A 15,865-nucleotide genomic window follows, 5' to 3' on the forward strand; every position below is an offset into this window, starting at 1 on the left:
TGTGCAACAACTCTCGGGCCTCTTGTCATTTCCAAGGCTAAAAATCCTCCCCGGTTGCATCAGCTGTTCTACTGTGATGGAGATTCAGACTCGTTCCCCCTGGATAAGCTTCGCCTGGTCAGTGTGTATGTTCCTTCCTGCCAGGTTTTGTGAGGTGCTAAGGACATAACAGGAAAAACTGAGCATGGTCAGTGAGGAGCAGAGGTTGCAAACTAGTGGACACATGTTGGCCTGCATTTTGTTTTTCAAAATGGAAAGGTTCACGTTTTGATTTGGGGATTTTCTTGAAAAATCTCTAGATTTTTCTTCCTTCCTGAGAGGCTACAACCAACTGAAACAAGGTAGTAAAGCAGCTTTAAGCAGAATTCTCCAGGTCACCACAGTCCTCACCACTGCTTGCTTGTGTGCCCAACCCACTAGTTGTTTTCATTAAGGGCAAGAGTGTCTCAGAGTCTCACAAAGTCTAGCACAGTGTTTGTGGGCACTTAAGTTTCTTAAATGAAGAACCAAAGTTCTTCATTTCCATCCCAGGATGCTGTGTTAGGTTCCTTCGAGGTGTGGATAGTTGGGCTGGTGCTATTTGATTCCGATGGTCCTAGATGACCCTCCTGTTGGCTGCCGAGCAGGCCAGCTCCTCAGATTGATTTGAGTCCACTCCACCTAATACTCTGCTCAGCCGTTGAGCCCAGTTCACAGCCACCTGCATGTTCCTGCCTTCGGGGTCCTGGGGTGTCCCTGCCAGCTGGCACCAAAGAGCCTTCTGTTACTGGTTCAGTGGAAGCTGGTGGAGGGACCTTCAAAGGGTTATAAACCAGATTAACTTGCCTTGGTTGACTTGTGTCCTCTAAACTATCTTGAGGTTTCTCTCTTAGACATAATCCCTTAGGCTCCTGGCCTCACGAGTTTGGTTAGGGTTTAGTGCCAGGGTGGGGAGGGTTGAGTCTTATTAGCTGTGAGGCTTTGGGCAAATTAGTCTGGAGCTTCACTTGCCTTATACAGTGGGGATAAGCCAGTTCCTACCTGTGAGGGTAAATGTGAGGACTCAATAAAACCATGGGGGAGGGCTCTGCACATACAGCCTTTCGCACGGTAAGCGGGGTTAATGGAAGCTGCTGTTGGAGGAAGTGAAGGCAGTCACTCCTTTGGCTTCGGGGAGTAGTTTCTCAGGTGAAACTCAGGAGGGGAGAGAGCCCATCTGCTATCCCTGGGCCCAGCCTGTAGAATCTGCTGTTCCATGGTGGACCGCCCTGGAGTTAGGGGCCCGAGCTAGCATGGCAGCTGTCCCCAGCCAAGGCAGGCCTCCCTGACCTGACAGAATGGAGGGAATGAGACAGTCTCCAGCCTCTGGCCCTCCATTAGCATGCAGCTGGTGGGCACACTGTGTGCTCCAGTCCTGAATGCAAGGGGAAGGGAGAGTACCAGAGCACCCCGTTGTAGCCATCATGTGGGCCACAGAGGCCTGTGCCCCAGAAGGCCCTGCGGGGAGGTCCTCGGAGACGCAAGGTGGTGTAGTGGTCGCTCTAGCAGACCAGCTTGCCTGGAGCTTGTTCTTCCCCCCTTCATCTTCCGTGGGCCCTGTTCTCACCTCTTTCTCCACTTTTTCCTCCTTAGTCTTGGCCCTTGCTACTCGATGCATGGCCTGCAACCAGGAGTTTGTTACAAATGCAGAATCTTGGGCCTGCCCGAGCCCTGTTAAATCCAAGCCTGCGTTTCGATGAGACCTGTACTGTGTCGGTGCCTGAAGAGCACTGTTTGGGGCTCCCTGTGCCTCTTAATCCGTTTCTTCCCTTTGGGCCTGGACCTCCTCTGGCAGCACCAATGGCTGAGTTGGGGGGGACCAAAATTTAGAGTCCCCCCCCCTTGGTCCACCATGATTCTCCAGCCGGTAACACCCAGTGTCTTGAGGAAGCTTCACAGAAATGGCACAGACACAACACAGGGAGGCTTTGTGAAGATGCTTCGCATGAGCATTGAGAAACCGAAACAAGTTCCACAGGTGGGGAAGGTCTGTGGCAGGAGCTGGAGCACATTCGAGTGCTCTGAAGGCCAGGGGAAGGGAGCTGTGTGATTTAAGATGCAGTGAGAGGGAGGATGTATTTTCCTGCATATGTGAGAGGGAGGCTTTGTGACTCAGGAGTTTCCCCTGAACCCTGGAGGTGCTGTCGTTCCTCCCTAGCTCTGTGGGTCTTTATTACCTACATGCTTTCATCCCTCTTACTAACAGGAGAAGAGCCAACTAGAAAATGCTCCAGTCTTGGCTAAGGCGTTGATCCTTCAGGAGGGTTTTCTCTGGGATTAATATCCATAGAGTTTGCTCTGAGACCACCACCCTCAGAACCAGTATGCTCCTACAACTGAAAAGGTGACAGCAGCTGAATCACCGACACAGCTAGGAGGGTTTGTGGCCTGGCGGAGTGGAGATGACAGGCACCAAGCAAGAGTTGTCACCAACAGGGGCTGGGACTGAGACAGATCTCTGGATATAGCTGCAGGCTCCTGTCCCGTTAGCCAGGATCTGAACATTTGAAGACTTCAGAGCATATTGCCAGGGTATTTGCCAAGAGCACCAGGTTTCCCCTTCTCGGGGACATCAGCAAATGCCGGGTATCTTCTCCATTTAATGAAAGTGAAACCACAGTGGGACCAGAAGAGCTTGGAATGAATGGGCCCAAGATCAAGGACTCCTGCTCATTCTGAACATTGACTCAAGATTGTCTTCCACTGTATTCCTCTCCCAGGGCTGCTGGCAGGGTAGAGTACATTTACTATTTACTTTCCAAGGCCTGGGTCACCAAAACTTGGAACTTGAGAGTACTTTGAGGGCAAGATATCTCTTTATTAAAACAACTCAACTTAAACATTAACTGAAAAAGTAGACTACAGAGCTTTGAAGGCCACTGTATCTTGATACAGTTAGGTCCTCTAGATGCCTTAACCATTAACAGTCACAGCTTTAATCTAACCTTAGTTTTATCTCCAGACTTTGTTTTAGATCTGTCTGTTAATTCACCTTGAATTCTACTTTTGAGTTTATTCATGAAATGCTTTTTGGGTACCTACTATGGACATTTGCCAGATATCAAAAAGGAATCTTGCACTTCCTCCAGAAGTTTACAACTTACTTAGGGAGGAGAGCTCCATATCTGACCTAGCTAACCAATGTAATAAGTAATATTTATCCACTAATAATTTAGACAATTGTTGCTCTGCTAGGTGGATTGGAGAGGAAAGGAGGCTCAGCAGGCTCCGAGCAGGTCTGGTGGAGACAGGACTTGAGCTGGACCAAGGGCAGATGGGAGGGAACTTGGATGAACTTGTTCCCCTTCCCCACACCCACATAACACATACACTGGTAATGGGTGTCGTGTTCAGGCAGGGCATTGGGAGAGTTGGAGATAAAGGTTGCCTAGGTTACGTGGGACTAGGCTGTGACCAGCTAAAGAATGAGAAACTATGGTAGTTTTCTTTTTAAACTTTATTTTTCATAAGCAGTTAAACCAGGCTTATTATGAAAATCATTTGTTCTTAGCAATCCCTGCTCCTTCATTCCCCAAGGGACAAACCACCCACCTTACCCACCTTTGGTTCTTCCAGCTGAATCTCCTTGTATTGACGTTGAGCTCTCTACATGATACATTACCACTTCACAAATTTTCAGTACTAGGCCTAACCAGTTGACTTTAAGTGGAGATTTTGCTCCGTTCCCTCACTGTCTCCTATCCTCACATACTTGCAAGCCCTCCATTTTCTCCTTGTAACTGTGTCATTTTAGATGAATCCATATTCAACACTGTGATGTGATGTGACATACATTTTGACTTAAATCTCCCTTCTGGCTCAACTTTTAGCTTTCCCTGGAGCTGACAATCTTGTTTCATTTGTTTATGTGATCTTCTATGTACTGTCACTAATTCAAACTCTGCCATTTCTATATGTACCCCTGGTGTTCTGTCCTTGTCATCAGGAACTCCCTCTAGAGCCCGTTGCCCTTTCTTTACCTGCTTATTGTCCTCCAGAGATGAGGATGTGACTGCGGAGCCCTCAACCATCCCATGTGACTTCTGTGGAGATGTCTGGTGCCACTCAGATTTCAGGTTCTTCGGTTGGCTACTGTTGCATTCAGTGTTCTGACGTTTCACAGGGACACATCTTGTTGTTGGCCCTTTTTTCTTCAGCATAGGTGCTCTGGTAACTCATATCTTTTAGTGTTAGGGAATTTTCTGAAATGAATTTCATTGATAATTTCCTTCACTCTGAAGTCTCTGTTTTCTGTTTCTGGAATTGTTTCTTTAGGGGTTGGCCCTTACCTTTTCTCTCCGATTTTTCGTATTTTTGTTATTTTTCCATATTTTGTGTTTTTTATCTTCTTTATGGAAGGCGTACTTGCCTCTGTCTTCCAATGCTTCTGTCATGCTTTTTGGTTTTTTGCTATCGTGGTTTCAATGTCCAAAGAATCTCTTTAATGTTCAAAGTGTTCTTTTTATGGCAATAAAGTTTTATTTTGTGGCCTAACATCTTTTCTTATGTCAATATATTATCAGTGTACATATTAATCAGGGCACTTGTTTCGCTCAGTTGGTAGAGCATGTGACTCTTGACATTGAGTCTTTTTTTTTTTTTAAAGATTTTATTTATTTATTTGATAGAGATCACAAGTAGGCAGAGAGGCAGGCAAAGAGAGAGGGGGAAGCAGGCTCCCCGCTGAGCAGAGAGCCCGATGTGGGGCTTGATCCCAGGATCCTGAGATCATGACCTGAGCCGAAGGCAGCGACTTAACTCACTGCGCCACCCAAGCGCCCCTTGACCTTGAGTCTTGAGTTCAAGCACTACCTTGGGTGTAGAGCTTATTAAAAAAAAAAAAAAAGGAAAGAAACAGGGATGTCTGGGTGGCTCAGTCAGTTAACCCTCTGACTTCAGCTCATGTCATGATCCCAGGGTCCTGGGATCGAGTCCTGTATTGGGCTCACTGCTCAGTGGGGAGCCTGCTTTTCCCTCTCCTGCTCCCTCTGTTTGTGCTCTCTCTCCCTGTCAAATAAATAAAATCTTTAAAAAATATATTTTTAAAAGACATAAAAACACTCATTTATCAGCATAACAGGCAGAATGGTCCTTTAAAAATACATCACATAGGGGCGCCTGGGTGGCTCAGTGGGTTAAAGCCGCTGCCTTTGGCTCAGGTCATGATCTCAGGATTCTGGGATCGAGCCCCACATGGGGCTCTCTGCTCAACAGAGAGCCTGCTTCCTCCTCTCTCTCTCTCTCTCTGCCTACCTGTGATCTCTGTCTGTCAAATAAATAAATAAGATCTTAAAAAATATATATATATATATCACATCATGTCATTCCTCTCAACACACCACAGTGAGTCTGTATCTGACTCACAGGGAAAGCCCGGGTCCCTGCAGGGACTGATGTGCCCCAATGTCATTGGCCCCCTGTCATTGGCTCTTCTACCTCTGTTCACCGACTGCAGTCACACTGGCCTCCTCTGTGTTCCTTGACTTCTCCAGACCCACTCCCACCTTAGCACCTTGGCACTGACTGTTCCTTCTGCCCAGAATCCCTCACTTCTTCAAAATTTTGCTCAGATTGCATCTTCTCAGTAAGGCCATGGCCTCCATGAGTAATGCTGCAACCTGCCACACTCTCATCCCATCCATGCCTAGAGCACCCCCACGCCTGGCCTCCTTTTCCCACTCAACTCTTCTTTCCCATGGTAAATGTCACATTCTAACTCGCTAATTTTACTTACTTACTCCGCGTGTTCTTCATTGTTCCATTTTACTCCCTCACCCCACCCCCACTTAGAAGGGCAGACCTCTCTGCTTTGTTCACTGGTGTTCCCAGCACATTAGAACCATGCTTGGCACGTGGGACAACAGTAGTCTTCGCTGAGTGAAAGAATATGTGAATGGATGAATCTTATGGAGGATTTTCATGGTTGGTTTGTGAACTTTCCATCTCCCTGCATACTGGTCTTTTCTCTAGGTTGCTTTTTCTATTTCTTTGCTTCAGTCTTGACCTTCCAGGTGATCCATGGCTTTCAGCTCATGCAAAAGAGTGAGGACACAAAACCCAGCACAGCTCCATGCCTTGTTGACCATGGGATGGATCCTCTGCACAATAGTCTGCCTGGGCCATTCACAAGGGAGTACTCATGGTCAGTAACTTTAGATCTTTCCCTGAGGCTTATCTTTCCCAGACAGGGCTAGCCACCAGTGCCTGGGAACCAAGCTGGCAACCTAGGCTGGGAGTCTCGATTTCTGCTTAGCCCCCTGCTCTCAGTTGGCTCCTCCCACCTCGGCTGGTATTGCCCAGCTTCTCAGTCAAAAGCCTGATTTCACAACTTTCTCCAAAGATCAGACTTCCAGATTCCTGCCAGGATGCTGGAGTGATCTTTGCTTAGAGCTGAGAAGAGATAGAGTGTAACTCATTTTATTTTTTACTTTTTATGCATGGATTCATACCTCAGGGGCTTTGCTAACCCTGTTTCCTTCTTTCCCCCAAAATCCCTCAAGGCCTGAATTCTGCCTTCTTCCCACCACCCCGCATCCAGATAAGCTGGTGTCATCCGCAGTGTCATCTGCCTGCTGCTTGGACTCCGGTCACCTACGCATTCTCTGTTATTAGACCCAGTTGCTCAGCCTTTGCTCACACTTTGGCTGACCTCGCTGAGTCAGGAGACCCAAGCACTGCTTCACTCACTGACTTGTTTAACCAAAACTGCTCAAGAAATACATGTTCTGACAGTCCCCAGAACGGCTTCTTCCTTTTCAAATCTCTACCCTGGAAAAGACTCCTTTTTCTTTTTTAAGGGAAATCAGATTAGAACAAATTGGTTTTGTTTTTAAAGACCATCCTGTTGCTCTTTGAGATCCTTAGAAAGCCCCATAGAACGAGACCTGGCAAAGAGTAGGTCCTGAAGTTCAAAACACAGTGAGTAATTGAAGGTCTGCAATGAGGGTAAAAGGCAGCAGGTCAAAGGTGTGGTTGTCTGTGGTCCAGGAAGGAGACAGCTGCATGTTGAAATCTGTCTGGACAAAGCCAGACCTGGGAGAGCATCTCTGGTCATCTGGGGTCAATCTGGGGTTTCCCTGCTACCTGGTCATTTCCCAGGCTTCGAAAATCAGTAATTTATTTAAATACAGAACTGTATCAAGTAAAAAAAATTAAACGCTCTCCATTATGAGTTTGCCGTTGTATTCTTTCAGGAAAAAAAAAGTGCGTATATAAAGCCATATGCAGATTGTTTTTCAGCTCTTTTCATTGTCAAATAATATACATATACAGAAAAGCACACAAAACATACATGTATGGCTTAGATAATTAGAAAGTGAAAACTCAGGGAAGCACCTGTCAAGTCAGGGATCACCAGATGGGCATCCTGGGCAGATGGGGCGACGCAGACAGTCAGGTGAGCGGCGACAAAGCAGATGTCGCCTCAGAGCAGCCTGACTCAGTTCTGACCAGTACATTGTGACAGGAGGATCCTGAGAGAAGAGGCAGGCTGGTGAGATCTTGGAGAGCCCTTTGTGGCAGGGGAAAGAGGCCAGCCTCCTGTCCCCCACCCTAGCTGGGGTTCCGGTTCTTCTCTTCACTCTCAGCTCATCCTCTACTTCTGCTAAATAACCCACAGAAAGTATAACTTTCCTCCTCTGAGGCTACAAGATCAGAACAGAAAATTCCAGCCTTTGATCAAGCCCACAAAACTCCTGACACTGGATAAAAACAGACTCTTTTGGGTAAAGATGAAAAGAGGCACATGAAGAGATTCGAGAACACAAAAGAAAATGGAGCAGGCAAATGAGGAGAGTGTTGCTTCAGTAATGGGATATGGGTGCCAAGAGGAGATTCATGTTTGTAGCGAGATTGGAGAGGACATCAGAGCGGTCACTCGGAGTCCACGAATACTCCTTTCAGATGAACTCAGGACTCAGGAGTAGACACTCAGAGAAGGCATCTTTAAAAACATGAGGAATCAGGGCGCCTGGGTGGCTCAGTGGGTTAAAGCCTCTGCCTTCAGCTCAGGTCATGATCCCAGGGTCTTGGGATCGAGCCCTGCATCGGGCTCTCTGCTCAGCGGGGAGCCTGCTTCCTCCTCTCTCTCTCTCTGCCTGCTTCTCTGCCTACTTGTGATCTCTGTCAAATAAATAAATAAAATCTTTAAAACAACAACAACAACATGAGGAATCAATATCAAATGCCATACAGTATAATCCCAGATGCATTACCTTTAAAATCAGAAGCAGGGGAAAGGTATCCACTAACACCTGTCATTCTGGTTAAACAAAGCAAAAGTGGGCTTGAATCTCAGTTCATTGATTGAAGTTTGCAATAGGGAAGGTGTTCATCTTTTCTGCTTTTTAAATAATTCCACTGAATTCCAACCACGAGTCATCATGCCACCAGGAGACTGAAACGTACTTACTTAGGATGGGAATGTCCCCTCACTGCCCAGTTTGCCATCTCAGTTGCAGGAGGAGGCTTCCAGTGGTGCCAAGGCCTCCAGAGAGAGGAAGCAGCTGGCCCTTGTGTTTCTTCACTAGTGTTTGCCGAGATAAACTTTGGTCTAGAGGTTAGGTGTTGGTCCATCTGTGTAGCTGTGGTGTCCCGTGTTCTCAGCTGCACATTTTCCTAGGTCTCTGTTGCTCAACTCCTTCTGCAGCTCCTCTGGGTCCGTGAGAACATCAGGTGGCCCAAGTGGTTCTTCGCTGCCTCAGGGTTCCTTCTGAACACACAGCAAATCATTCCCCTGCTCCTCGCTGCATGCCGGGGTGCGTGGGAACTGTGTGGGCCATCTCCAACCCAGCCATCCAGCTCTGCCCAGAGCCCTTTCATTTCTCAAAGAAATGATAGAATCATGCTGCTTCCAGGCTCTACTTAGAAAAGGGCATGGGCCCCCTCCGATTGCAGTTTCCCAGTTGGTCAAGGGTATCTGTTGTTCTCTGGCTGGTAGCTCTCCTCACCCAGCCCCCGCCCTGCATTTATGGCTGGGCTCCTGGGGGTGGGGGTGATGTTCTACACCCACTGGCTTCCTTCTAACTCTCCTCCTTTCTCTCAATCCGGAGCCTTCTGGTTACTGTAAAGAAGCACTCCACTAAAGCACATCAACTAAAGAAGTGAATCTGAAGATCAAACAAGCTGTGATGAAACAGCTTCCATTTCACTTCCAGTTGTCGCGCAGCAATATTTTGGTCCGTACACCGTACAGTGAGGCCAGTCTGCTTATCATGCAAATATTTGGATCCTGTGGTGACAGCAAATTGCTATAAAAGTTTCTAAATGATTCCTCTCCATACCTGTACTTACTTCATCATGGGCCACGATTAAACAGCTCAAGGGCCAGCAGAGGTCAGAGGCCACATTGAGGAACCTGGTATGAAGGCTGTCACCTCCTCCACTGTTCTTTTAAATCTGGTAAAGACCTCCAAAACTGAAAGTTCATAGAACGTGGGGCACCTGGGTGACTCAGTTAGTTCAGGGTCTGACTCTTGGATTGGGCTCAAGTCGTGAGCTTAGGGTCGTGGGCTGGAACCCTATGTCAGGCGCGGGGCTCAGTGTGAAGTCAGCTTGTCCCTCTCCCTCTGCTTCTCCCCCCACTCACATACTCACTCTCCCAAATAAATAAAGTCTTTTTTTTAAAAGATTTTATTTATTTATTTGACAGACAGAGATCACAAGTAGGCAGAGAGGCAGAGAGAGAGAGAGGAGGAAGCAGGCTCCCTGCTGAGCAGAGAGCCCGATGCGGGGCTCGATCCCAAGACCCTGGGATCATGACCTGAGCCAAAGGCAGAGGCTTTAACCCACTGAGCCACCCAGACGCCCCCCAAATAAATAAAGTCTTAAAAAGACTCCAAGAACATGACTTCCCTTTCCTGTGCATTCTGCTATGTCACCCCTTCCCAAAGCCAGTGGGCACAGAGTACCCTAGCTGCTTGCCAGGCTGGAGAGAAGTGGTCATGAGATCACAGAAAATAGTGGAAATGAAAATTGCATCAGTCCACACAGCCAGTTTCCCTCTTGCTGCAGAAATGAGAAGTTATAAGATTGGGTTGTTGTTGTTTTTAATGAGGAAAGTGGAAAATTAATGATAATTTAGAAGTAAGCAGATTACAAACTATAGAATGGTTTTATTAAGGAAGTTCAGTAGTGAACTTCCTTGATGAAACAGTTACAAAGAAGGTCAAGATCAAGAGTGTTTCTGCTGGGCTAGAATAACTATTAGAAAACAATACAGCAAGGGTGTCATTCACAATGACTATGAAACTAAATATTTGGAGGTCAAATGAGTAGGAAGTTACTGAATATACTTGGAAAACATCAGAAGACCTTACTGAGATATCTAGACTGTATTAGTAGTAACTTATATATTGTGAAGAGGTGTCAGTTTGTCTCCAGTGCAATCCCTGTCTAATCAAAGTCACACAGGGGCTAAGAGGACTTCAAGTTGATTCTCAACTCAGTCTAGAAATTAAAGGATGACAATAACCAGGAAAAAAGTGTCAAAGGAGAACCCTGAAGTACTTATCTTCTTTGATATTCAATAGCATTACAAAGCTATGGAAATTAAAACAGTAACTATGCCCAGGCATCAACGGGGGAATCAGTGCAGCAGAAAGATGATCCAGAAAGATGCCTGAGGATCAATAAACATTTAGTATACGATAAGTGGACAATGAAAAGAGAGAAAGGATGGGTTATTTAATAAATAAATAAAATAAATTATTATTATTTAATAAATCCGTTGTTAAAACAACTGGTTAACAAATCTGCCCAATTCTCCTGGGCCTGTTTGGATTAGAGTTCCTCCTTTAGGGCTGGGTGCCATCACGTGATCGGCCCTGGCCAATGAGATGTGTGTTGGAGTGATAGGTGTCACTTCTTTTGGTGGGGAGGGGCAGAGGGACATGGAGAGAATCTTAAGCAGGCTCCACACCCATCGTGAGCCCAGTGGGATACAATGGGCTCCATCTCACAAGATGGGTGTCACTTCTGAGAAGAAGCTTTTAGGACCATTACACAATTTCCCATATTTTCACTCACCCTCAGCCTCAGTCCGGGAGTGAGCGTGACTCACAGCAGAGGCCCCAGCTGACCCATGATGAACATCTAGAGTGAGAGGGAAATAAACCTTTGCTGTTTTAAGCCACTGGATCTGGGGATTTCTGTTACACAGCTACCCTGACTGGTACAGCTGCTGTCTCCTACTCACAACTCTCTGAGGAAAAGCAATTCACACCAATGTATTAGAATTGCAAACCATCCATGTTTTCTGGAAGCATCTGCGTTTTCAAAGGGAGTGTTGGAGAAAAGGCATAGGCTATCCAAAAGAGTAAAGTATTGTGTGTAGGACCAGCTACGTAATCTGTGGGCCCCAGTGCAAAATGAAAATACAGACCAGTTGAGGGGCACATGGCTGGATCAGTCGGTAGAGCCTGACTTTTGATCTCAGGGTTGTGAGTTTGACCCCCACGCTGAGTGTGGAGATTACTTAAAAATAAAATCTTTAAAAACAAATATACGGGGGCACCAGGGTGGCTCAATGGGTTAAGCCTTTGCCTTCGGCTCAGGTCATGATCTCAGGGTCCTGGGATGGGTCCTGCATTGGGCTCTCTGCTCAGCTGGGAGCCTGCTTCCCCCTCTCTCTCTGCCTGCCTCTCTGCCTACTTGTGATCTCTCTGTCAAATAAATAAAATCTTTAAAAAAAAAAAAAACAAATATAGGGGCGCCTGGCTGGCTCAGTGGGTTAAGCCTCTGCCTTTGGCTCAGGTCATGATCTCAGGGTCCTGGGATCGAGCCCCGCATCGGGCTCTCTGCTTCCTCCTCTCTCTCTCTCTGCCTGCCTCTCTGCCTGCTTGTGATCTCTGTCTGTCTTGACCTGTTGCTGGAAATTCTGATAATCATTATGAAATGTACACTTATGGGACATCCTGAGGTTGGGCCCTGTAGGGAAATACTTTTTTTTTTTTTTAATCAATTTTACCGTGGGGCGCCTGGGTGGCTCAGTTGGTGGGGCAACCGACTTTTGATTTTGGCTCAGATCATGATCTTCCAGGTCGTGGGATGGAGCCCCGTGCTGGGCTCCCTGCTCAGGTGGGGAGTCTGCTTGAAGATTCTCTCCCTCTGCCACTCCCCCTGCTCGTGCACGTGCATGCACTCTCTCTCAAATAAATAAATAAATCTTTAGAAATAATAAAAATTTTATTAAAAATTTTATTAAAAAAAATGAAAATCCATTTTACCAGGCTATAACTTACATGCCATAAGATAACACTTATTTGAACTGCCCAGCTTGCAGCACTTAGATAAATATATAAGCTCACATTCTGCTTGCTTTTTTTTTTTTTAATTGTGGTTAAAAAAAATACCTAACATTAAATTTACTATCTTAATTATTTTTAAGTGTCTGGTTTGATAGTGTGAAATAAATTCATATTTTGTGACCCACCATTAGGATCTTTTCATCTTGTAAAACTGAAACTCCAGTAAATACCAATTTCCCCCTTACTGCAGGGGAAACGTTTCTTTTTACTTAAAAATGGAGCATTCAGGGAGCACCTGGGTGGCTCAGTGGGTTAAGCCTCTGCCTTTGGCTCAGGTCATGATCCCGGGGTCCTGGGATTGAGCCCCGCATCAGACTCTCTGCTTAGCGGGGAGCCTGCTTCCCTTCCTCTCTCTCTGCCTGCCTCTCTGCCTACTTGTGATCTCTCTATGTCAAATAAATAAATAAAAATCTTTTTTAAAAAATGGAGCATTCAGAATGTATAAGGAACTTCTTAAAATAGTCTCAAAATAGGGCTACTTCCAGAAAAAGTCAGTGAGTCATTAAGGTGCAAATAAGGATTCTTAAGGGTGCAAATAAAAGAAAAACAGTCTGACTCAAATTGGCTAAATAGTAAAAGGGAATTTGGAGACTCCGGTAATAAAACATTCTTCTATCCAGAGCTTAAATGATGTGACCTGCCCTAGCTTCTCTCTTTGCCTCTCAGCTCTGTCCCTGGGGGCTGTGTCCTCTCCCAGACAGAGGACAGCACCACCAGCCCACCCTCTCTTTCTGGACCTTTCTGGCAACCCAGGCACATGCCTCCCCGGATCCCCACTGGATCAGCTCAGGTTTCCTGCCCACAGTGGAACTGATCTCTATAACCAGAGCAATGGAGTCTGTTGATTATCTTAAGCCAGTTGGGGTCCATGTGGGAGCTCAGGTAGGGGGTTGATCCCTTAAAACTGCATGCCTGAGAATGGGAGAGCGACAATTTAACCAAGGAAAATTGGGTGCAGGTGATAAAGGGGGAACAGATGCTGGGGCAACATTGTGATGTTATCACTGATATGCATTTTATATAATTAGGTCAGTCGATCAGTACTCAGAGAGTCCCATAACAAAGTAACATCCTGATGAACCTCTGGGGTATGGATCAGGTTGTCCCCAAATCAAGGGTTCAGGTGTAAGTGATTTATGAAGATGGTGCTCCCAGGAGAAACCTGTAAGGGACTGGGGTAGAAGGAGCAAGACGGGGAAGGGGAGGGAGGCCCAGCAAGGAAGCCATTGGGGTGATGATTCAGCCTCAGCCTGATCCCTCCAGAACTGAGTATCAAATCACACCCCCTGGGGTGCCTGGGTGGCTAAGTCAGTTACGCATCTGCCTTCGACTCAGGTCATGACCCCAAGGACCTGGAATCTAATTCCAAGTTGGGCTCCCTGCTCAGCCAGGATCCTGCCTCTCCCTCTCCCTCCGCCTCTCTCCCCTGCTCACACTCTCTCTCACTCTGTCTCAAATGAATAAAAAAATTTAAAAAATAAAATAAAATTACACCCCCAGGAAAAGGAACTGGGCTGTCATCATACTTTCACCCCAGTCTTTAGCTACTTGGCCTTTGCAAAGGAGGATCTTAAAACTCTCAGATCTTGTCCCATCCTCCAAGCAGTCAAGGAGGATCTGATGCCCAAGGTGGCCTTCTGCAGCTTGCTGGTGGAGGCCCCTCACAGCAAAGCTGGTGCGATCTGGATGCACAGAGCCAATCAGAGGCAGGCCTTCCAGAGAGCCTACTGCAGAGAGGCAGTGACCAGGATCTGCTATGGAAGCTGATGCCAGATGGGCAGCCCCAGGGGAACTGAGAGCAGGGCTTCGGCAAGTGTAGCACCTAGAAGGGAGACACCTCGGAGAGTGCCACACGGAGCGGTAAGCTGCAGGTGGGGCCAAGGCACACCCCAGTACATGACTGGGAGAATGCCGCTATAGAAGTGAGTGGTGTTGTATACAAAGTGTGGTGTTGATTGGGCCAATCCAGAAGTGAGGATACCCTTCTCCAGAGTCTCCTATGGCAGGGTATCAGCTCCCACCACCCAAGCCTCAGCTCCGAGCTGGCAGCCTGCTTGTCTGGAGTTTGCGAGCTGCTCTGCACCCAGACTCCAGGGCTCTGGGGCCCTGAGATCCCAGACCCTCTGCTTGGATTAGGCTCCATCTCTGTCCCTCAGTAGCGCCTTGCTAAAACCCTGTAGCTTATGGGCCGAGCCACTGAGGTCCAGGGCCCGGGAAGGAAACACGGAGGACCTCCAGGCAGGCTCTGTCTGGGCTCAGCCTCTGCATAGCTGTTACTACCAGCACGGGGTCCAGATCCTGGGGCAGCTCTCTCCCCTGTGTTCAGCCTGTGGGCGCTTCCCGTTCTCCCCCATGCCTGTGACTTTTGTGGGAGGCCTGTCCTGGACTTCTGGAGTTGTTCCGTAGGCATGGGATCTTGCCTTTCCCAGGGCAGCCCTTAATCACTGAGTGAGAGTATGGGAGAGGGCAAGCCCAGTTTTCTCGCCAGGAGGCACGACAACCTTAGCATAGAATCAACACTCCGGAGCTTCCTGAGGGACCAGATGAGGCTCGTACTTCACCTGGATCGCCACCCTACCTCAGCTTCCTCCTTCCACCCGCCTCCTACTTTTCCCACTCCCTTCCTGTCACCCCTACAAACCCTTCAATATCCTCAATATCCTCTAGTGCACACGGAAGCCTCATTTCAATCTCTTTCTGGGGAATCTGACCCAAGTCCCCTCCGGAAGCTGGAGCACGATCTTTGAGAAGCTCCAAGCTCAAGTTCTTACAGCCTCATGTCCTGCAAAGGAAAAAGCTCTTCCCTGTCAAACTCCGAAGAGAAAAATCCCAGAGAGAGTTCTGCTTGGCGGACATGAGTCATGTGTCCATCCCTGTAATCATCACCATGGATGGGAAAATGGGGTCCTACAAACTCCCCAACAACTACACAGTGAGAAAGTGGGGCACCTGAGGGGCTGAATCGGTGGAGCTGCTGACTCTTGAATTCAGCTTAGGTCATGGTCTCGGGTTGTGGGATCGAGCCCCACATCAGGCTCCACACTCGGCATGGAGTCTGCTTGAGATTCTCTTTCTCTGTCTCCCTCTGTCCCTCCCGTCTGCTCTCTCTCTCTCTAACAAATACATAAAGTCTTTTTTTTTTAAGATTTTTATTTATTAATTTGACAGAGAGAGATCACAAGTAGGCAGAGAGGCAGGCAGAGAGAGAAAGGGAAGCAAGCTTCCTGCTGAGCAGAGAGCCCCATGTGGGGCTCAATCCCAGGACCCTGGGATCATGACCTGAGCCGAAGGCAGAGGCTTCAACCCACTGAGCCACCCAGGCGCCCCCCAAATACATAAAGTCTTACAAAAAAAAAAAAAAAGGTGAGGAAGCATTTCCTAAGTGACAGAGCTACTGTTCCAGTCAAACAAAACAATAAATGGTGATTGCATTTGTTTTAGTTTTTTTTTTAGATTTTTTTTTTTTTTTGGACAGTCAGAGATCACAAGTAGGCAGAGAGGCAGACAGAGACAGAGGAGGAAGCAGGCTCCCCGCTGAGCAG

Source organism: Mustela putorius, unplaced genomic scaffold (assembly GCF_011764305.1).
Source record: "Mustela putorius furo isolate JIRA1106 unplaced genomic scaffold, ASM1176430v1.1 tig00000874_pilon_pilon_pilon, whole genome shotgun sequence".
Classification (NCBI taxonomy): domain Eukaryota; kingdom Metazoa; phylum Chordata; class Mammalia; order Carnivora; family Mustelidae; genus Mustela; species Mustela putorius.